The following is an 8,232-nucleotide window of genomic DNA, read 5'->3' on the forward strand; positions in this document are numbered from 1 at the left end:
CATGTGAGTTAAGCCTAATCGATATGTAGTGAAATAAGAGCCTGGGCTTAGCACTAAAACCTTTGTCCCGGTGATAACTCTCTAGACTTGGCCGTAGTTGGCTCACATTTTGGCTCATTCCGGCAGAATCTGCTGAAGTTTGAGCTGTGGGTGGCTCTGTGATCACCAGACATTTGATGAAAAATTGAAGGAGCCGGGTGGTCAACTGTTGACCAAACAGTGATTGCGTCCAATTAGATGCAGTCACTGTTCAGGTATTCCAGCAGCTGGCAGTGCAGATGCCTCCATCCATGCTATATAAAGGACAGTTAGGTTACATTCGCACTGGCATTTTGCCCTGGTTCTGGTGGCAGTGGCAGGAATCTGCTGCTTTCTTCTGCTGTTTTTGACACCTGCGAGTAGCTAGCAGCACTTTAACCCCTTCAGTTCTAGAAGATTTTACCCCTTTCATGACCAGGGCATTTTTTTGCTATTGAGCACTGTGCTACTTTCACTGGTAATTGCACGGTCATGCAACGCTGTACCCAAATGAAACTGATACAACTTTTTTTCTCTTTTGGTGGTATTTTCGATATAAATGAAAAAAGACCAAACATTTTGAAATAAAACAATATTTTTTACTTTCTGGTACAAAACATATCCAATTTAAAAAAAAAAAAATTCTTTATAAATTTTGGCCAAAATGTATTATGCTGCTATGCTATTCTATGTCTTTGTTCTAAAAAAAAAAAATCACAATAAGTGTATATCGAATTGTTTGCATGAAAGTTTTAGCATCTACAAACTATATACTGGATTTTTTATTTATTTATTTTTGTACTACTAATGGTATTGATCTGTGGGTTATAAGGGGACTGCAATAGTGTGGTGGGAAATCTGACACTAACTGATGCTGTGGGGCACTGACTAAATGCCACTAACATCACCAGTGACACTAATAGAGTGATAATAATAATATACAATAATTAGCCCTCAAATTTTCCACTCGCCTACTGGAAAATGAGGGCTTGCGAGCTGGGCTGCCTGGGAGTTGGGGGGCGAGCGCCGCTGTTCTCCCAGTGATCACCCCGGTGGAAGAGAGCATGGAGGAAGAGGAGAGCCACAGGATTACAGAGCGGTATAACACTCTGTTACAGCTTATATTGAAATTGCCTCCACTCTGCTTGCCGTCACACACAGCCCCGCCTCCTTCTAATCCCGCCGCCTGTGATAGACAGAATGTGGGTCCAGTGCTGGGATGTGTTCTGTCTATCACAGGCGCGGGGTCAGGAGGAGGCGGGTCTGTGTGTGACGGCGAGCCAAGTGTAGGCAATTTCACTGTAATCTGTAACAGCGTGCTATTCGTGCTCTGTGATCCCGTGGCTCTCCTCTTCCTCCAGTCCTCCGCCCTGGTGAGTCTGCAATGTTGAGCACAGTGAGGCTGCAAGGGCCATGGGGAGGCTGCAATGTTGGGCACAGTGAGGCTTCAATGTTGGGCACGGTGAGGCTGCAATGTTGGGCATGGTGAGGCTGCAATGTTGGGCATGGTGAGGCTGTAATGTTGGGCACAGTGAGGCTGCAATGTTAGGCACAGTGAAGCTGCAATGATGGGCACAGGTCACGCTGCATTAATGGGCACAGGTGAGCATGCATTGATGGGAATGGGTGAGGCTGTCCTGAGGGGAACTAATAAAGTTGTTGTTAATATTTATTTTTGTGACTTAATTCTGCATAAAACATTTAAGTGTTGTTTCATGAGATCATTTATGAGTGCGTGATTAGGGGCAGAATTATGGGCGGGGCAAGGTAGGGGTTGGACAGGGCAACTGGTGGTGAGTAACACTTGAGGCCTGGCTAGTAGCTCAGGACTTGCAATTTTGAGCCCTGTAATAATAATATACACTGTCACTGTACTAATGACACTGGCTGGGAAGGAGTTAACATATAGGGTGATCAAGGAGTTAAATGTGTGCCTAACAATGTGTAATCAGTGCTACTTTTCACTAAATGTCTCTTTGTTTCTTATCCCTGCTTTGCAGGGATAAGAAACAGAGAGATTGTTTCCTCAGTACAGAACCCTATGTTGATTGTCAACACAGAGCCATGGGCTGTGATTACACACAGTTGATCAGCAGGTCCCAGCCAGGAATTATTGGCTGGGACTTGCTGACAGACTCCTGCTGTGTACAATCACAGCAGGTGTAGGCGCCCTAAACCCAGAGGCATACTGGTACCTCGCTTTGCCTGCATGGGCTGCCTGTCTACAGTACATTGCGGGCAGACGGTCTACAGGTGGTTAATGACAGATTGCCAGCAGCCACAGCTATTCGTGACGACGTGGCATATAGCCAGCGATTGCTTGTGGTGATCGCTGCTGGATGCACACATTATCCTATACAAAGCATTAGAAATGTTATCCTATATATAGCATTAGATGCATTATCCTATACAAAGTATTAAGTACATTATTTTCTTTACACATTATAAGATACATTATCCTATAAATACTATTAGATATATTATCCTATATACACATTATTAGATACATTTTTCTATGAACATTATTAGATACATTTTCTATAAATATTATTAGATACATTTTCTATATGCAGCATTAGATACATTCTGTTATTTACAGCATTAAATATATTACCCTATAAATAATATTAGATACATTATCCTATATACACAGCATTAGATACATTTTTCTATAAACATTATTATATACATTTTTCTATAAACATTATTATATACATTTTTCTATAAATATTATTAGATACATTTCCTATATGCAGCGTTAGATATATTCTCTTATTTACAGCATTAAATATTTTATCCTATAAATAATATTAGATACATGATCCTATATACAAGGCATTAGATACATTTTTCTATAAACATTATTAGATACATTTTTCTATAATGATTATTAGATACATATTTCTATATGCAGCATTAGATACATTCTCTTATTTACAGCATTAAATATTTTATCCTATAAATAATATTACATACATTATCCTATATACACATCATTAGATACATTTTCTATAAATATTATTAGATACATTTTTCTATAATGATTATTAGATACATATTTCTATATGCAGCGTTAGATACATTCTCTTATTTACAGCATTAAATATTTTATCCTATAAATAATATTAGATACATTATCCTATATACACAGCATTAGATACATTTTTCTATAAATGTTATTAGATACATTTTATATATGCAGTATTAGATACATTCTCTTATTTACAGCATTAAATATTTTATCCTATAAATAATATTAGATACATTATCCTATATATACAGCATTAGATACATTTTTTTCTATAAATATTATTGAATACATTTTTCTATAAATATTATTGGATACATTTTTCTATAATGATTATTAGATACATATTTCTATATGCAGCATTAGATACATTCTCTTATTTGCAGCATTAGATACATTGCTCTATACACAATATTAGATGTAGAGTAGAAGAGATGAGACATTGCAGTCCATGTATCCTCATGTCCCAAGCTGTGCCCCCCACATTTCCTGTACAGTGATTTGTCTTGTGGGGGACACACAGAGGACATGCTGCTCCCACATACCAGCAGGACACATTCCCAGGAATGTTTATGATCCAGCAGAGTGGAGTTGAGTAGGAAGCATCCAGCGATCTCCTGCCCCCTCCTTACTAATTGCTGTAGTTGTGGATGGAGAAGTGAATAGAGAGAGGCCATATCCTGGCTGAGACCCTCCATAATAAAGCCTCTTATCTCTGCCACAGTCCGTGTCATGAGGATCTTCTGTCCAGAGAAAGGCTGAGGAGCAGCTGGCCTCAGTAATCTGATCTGGAGACAATAGACTGGCCCTTGGTCGGATCCCAGGTAAACATGGAGCTTTGTTATGAAAATCAAGTGTGCGGCAGATGATGTGCGGCTCCCCGTGTAAGGGGGAGGGGAGGGAGGGGGCGGAGCTCGGAGCCGTCATCTGCCCGCACAGGGTGCCAGCTGGGCCACGCGACTCCCCATTCTTATTCTAATCAGCACATGCCATCGCTGCTGGTCCTTCAACCATACTAGTCCTCCAACCTACAGGGCTCAGTACTTCAACCTACACAGCTAACACTAGTCTTCCAACCTTCAGGGCTCAGTCCTCCAACTCATGGGGCTCAGTCCTTCAACCCATGGGGCTCAGTACTTCAACCTACACAGCTAACACTAGTCTTCCAACCAACAGGGCTCTGTCCTCCAACCCACACATTTGACACTAGTCCTCCAGCCTACAGAACTCTGCTAATACTAGTCTTCCAACCCACAGAGTTAACACCAGTCCACCAACCTACAGGCAGGGCTGGTGCTACCCCTAGGCACACTGGGCAGCCGCCTAGGGTGCCCGGTCACTGGTCTCAGTATCAGCAGGCAGCTGCCGCTCTGTTCGCATATAATGTCAGAGGCGGAGGAATGTGTCTGTGTACCGACTCCCGAATTAATGGAAGCAAGCAAACATTCATTGATGGGCACTGGTAGGCTGCATTGATGGGAACTGGTAAACTGCATTGATGAGTGCTGGTAGGCTGCATTGATTGATGCTGGTAGGTTGCATTAATGGGTGCTGGTAGGCTGCATTGATGGGCGCTGGTAGGTTGCAATAATGGGTGCTGGTAGGCTGCACTGATGGGCGCTGGTAGGCTGCGTTGATGGGCACCGGTAGGCTGCATTGATGGGCCCTGATAGGCTGCATGAATGGGTGCTGGTAGGCTGCATTGATGGGCGCTGGTAGGCTGCATGAATAGGCGCTAGTAGGCTGCTTTGATGGGCGCTGGTAGGCTGCATTGATGGGCACCAGTAGGCTGCATTGATGGGCACTGGTAGGCTGCATGAATGGGCACTGGTAGGCTATATTAATGGGTGCTGGTAGGCTCCATTGATGGGCGCTGGTAGGCTGCACTGATGGGCTCTGGTAGGCTGCATTGAAGGGCCCTGGTAGGCTGCATTGATGGGTGATAGTAGGCTGCATTGATGGGTGCTAGTAGGCTGCATTGATGGGCACTGGTAGGCTGCATTGATGGGCACTGGTAGGCTGCATTGATGGACGCTGGTGAGGCTGCATTTTATGGGCACTTCATTAAAAAGGTGGGGTATACATGGGCAGGGCAAAGGGGGTGGAGACAAAGAGGGGAGGCAAAATAAAGTTTTGTCCTCCAGCCTACAGAACTCTGCTAATACTAGTCTTCCAACCCACAGAGTTAACACCAGTCCACCAACCTACAGGCAGGGCTGGTGCTACCACTAGGCACACTAGGCAGCCGCCTAGGGTGCACGGAAACTGGTGTTCCTACTCTCTTCTCTCTGCAGCAAGCAACTAAGTCTCAGTATCAGCAGGCAGCTGCTGCTCTGTTCACACATAATGTCAGAGGCGGAGGAATGTGTCTGTGTCCCGACTCCCGAATTAATGGAAGCAAGCAAACATTCATTGATGGGCACTGGTAGGCTGCATTGATGGGAGCTGGTAAATTGCATTGATGGGCCCTGGTAGGCTGCATTGATGGGTGCTAGTAGGCTGCATTGATGGGCACTGGTAGGCTGCATTGATGGGCACTGGTAGGCTACATTGATGGACGCTGGTGAGGCTGCATTTTATGGGCACTTCATTAAAAAGGTGGGGTATACATGGGCAGGGCAAAGGGGGTGGAGTCAGGGGTGGAGACAAAGAGGGGCGGCAAAATAACGTTTCGTCTAGGGTGGAAAAAATCCTTGCACCAGCCCTGCCTACAGGTCTCAAAACTAGTCCTCCAACCCACAAAGCTAACTGTAGTCCTCCAATCTACAGAACTCTACTAACACCAGTCCTCCAACCCACAGAGCTAACACTAGTCCTCCATCCTATAGAACTCTGCTAACACTAGTCCTCCAACCTACAGGGCTCAGTCCTCCAACCCACACATCTAACATTAGTCCTTCAACCTACAGAACTCTGCTAATACTAGTCTTCCAACATACAGAGTTAACACTAGTCCACCAACCTACAGGTCTCAACACTAGTCCTCCAACCCACAAAGCTAACTCTAGTCATCCAATCTACAGAACTTTACTAACACCAGTCCTCCAACCCACAGAGCTAACACTAGTCCTCCAATCCACACAAAGCTAACGCTAGTCCTCCAACCTACAGAACTTTGCTAACACTAGTCCTCCAACCCACAAAGCTAACTCTACCCCTCCAACCTACAGAACTCTACTAACACTAATCCTCCAACCCACAAAGTTAATTTTAGTCCTCCAACTTACAGCTAACACCGCAGCTAACACTATTCTTCCAACCTACAGGGCTCAGTCTTCCAACCCATGGGGCTCAGTCCTCCAACCCATGGGGCTCAGTACTCCAACCTACACAACTAACACTAGTCTTCCAACCTACAGGGCTCAGTCCTCCAACCCATGGGGCTCAGTCCTCCAACCCATGGGGCTCAGTACTTCAACCCATGGTGCTCAGTACTTCAACCTACACAGCTAACACTAGTCTTCCAACCTACAGAGCTCTGTCCTCCAACCCACACATTTGACATTACTCCTCCAGCCTACAGAACTCTGCTAATACTAGTCTTCCAACCCACAGGCTGCATTGATGGGTGCTTGTAGGTTGCATTAATGGGTGCTGGTAGGCTGCATTGATGGGCGCTGGTAGGTTGCATTAATGGGTGCTGGTAGGCTGCATTGTTGGCGCTGGTAGGCTGCACTGATGGGCGCTGGTAGGCTGCTTTGATGGGCGCTGGTAGGCTGCACTGATGGGCGCTGGTAGGCTGCATTGATGGGCGGTGGTAGGCTGCGTTGATGGGCACCGGTAGGCTGCATTGATGGGTGCTTGTAGGTTGCATTAATGGGTGCTGGTAGGCTGCATTGTTGGCGCTGGTAGGCTGCACTGATGGGCGCTGGTAGGCTGCTTTGATGGGCGCTGGTAGGCTGCATTGATGGGCGCTGGTAGGCTGCATTGATGGGCACCAGTAGGCTGCATTGATGGGCACTGGTAGGCTGCATGAATGGGCACTGGTAGGCTATATTAATGGGTGCTGGTAGGCTCCATTGATGGGTGCTGGTAGGCTGCACTGATGGGTTCTGGTAGGCTGCATTGAAGGGCCCTGGTAGGCTGCATTGATGGGTGCTAGTAGGCTGCATTGATGGGCACTGGTAGGCTGCATTGATGGGCACTGGTAGGCTGCATTGATGGACGCTGGTGAGGCTGCATTTTATGGGCACTTCATTAAAAAGGTGGGGTATACATGGGCAGGGCAAAGGGGGTGGAGTCAGGGGTGGAGACAAAGAGGGGCGGCAAAATAACGTTTCGTCTAGGGTGGCAAAAATCCTTGCACCAGCCCTGCTTACATGTCTCAAAACTAGTCCTCCAACCCACAAAGCTAACTGTAGTCCTCCAATCTACAGAACTCTACTAACACCAGTCCTCCAACCCACAGAGCTAACGCTAGTCCTCCAACCTATAGAACTCTGCTAACACTAGTCCTCCGACCTACAGGGCTCAATCCTCCAACCCACACATCTAACATTAGTCCTTCAACCTACAGAACTCTGCTAATACTAGTCTTCCAACATACAGAGTTAACACTAGTCCACCAACCTACCGGTCTCAACACTAGTCCTCCAACCCACAAAGCTAACTCTAGTCATCCAATCTACAGAACTTTACTAACACCAGTCCTCCAACCCACAGAGCTAACACTAGTCCTCCAATCTACACAAAGCTAATGCTAGTCCTCCAGCCTACAGAATTTTGCTAACACTAGTCCTCCAACCCACAAAGCTAACTCTAGCCCTCCAACCTACAGAACTCTACTAACACTAAGCCTCCAACTCACAAAGTTAATTTTAGTCCTCCAACCTACAGAACTCTTCTAATACTAGTCCTCCAACCTACAGAACTCTTCTAATACTAGTCCTCCAACCTACAGAACTCTTCTAATACTAGTCCTCCAACTCACAGAACTCTACTAACACTAATCCTCCAACCCGCAAAGTTAACTCTAGCCCTCCAGCCTACAGAACTCTACCAACAGTAATCTCCAACCTACGAAGTTAACTCTAATCCTCCAACCTACAGAACTCTTCTAACACTAGTCCTCCAACCTACAGAACTCTTCTAACACTTGTCCTCCAACCCACATAACTCTACTAACACTAATCCTCCAACCCACAAAGCTAACACTAGTCCTCCAACCCACAGGGCTGAATACTAGT

The sequence above is a fragment of the Lithobates pipiens genome, unplaced genomic scaffold, assembly GCF_037356315.1.
Source record: "Lithobates pipiens isolate NorthernLeopardFrog02 unplaced genomic scaffold, aLitPip1_a1.2 Scaffold_18, whole genome shotgun sequence".
Taxonomy (NCBI): domain Eukaryota; kingdom Metazoa; phylum Chordata; class Amphibia; order Anura; family Ranidae; genus Lithobates; species Lithobates pipiens.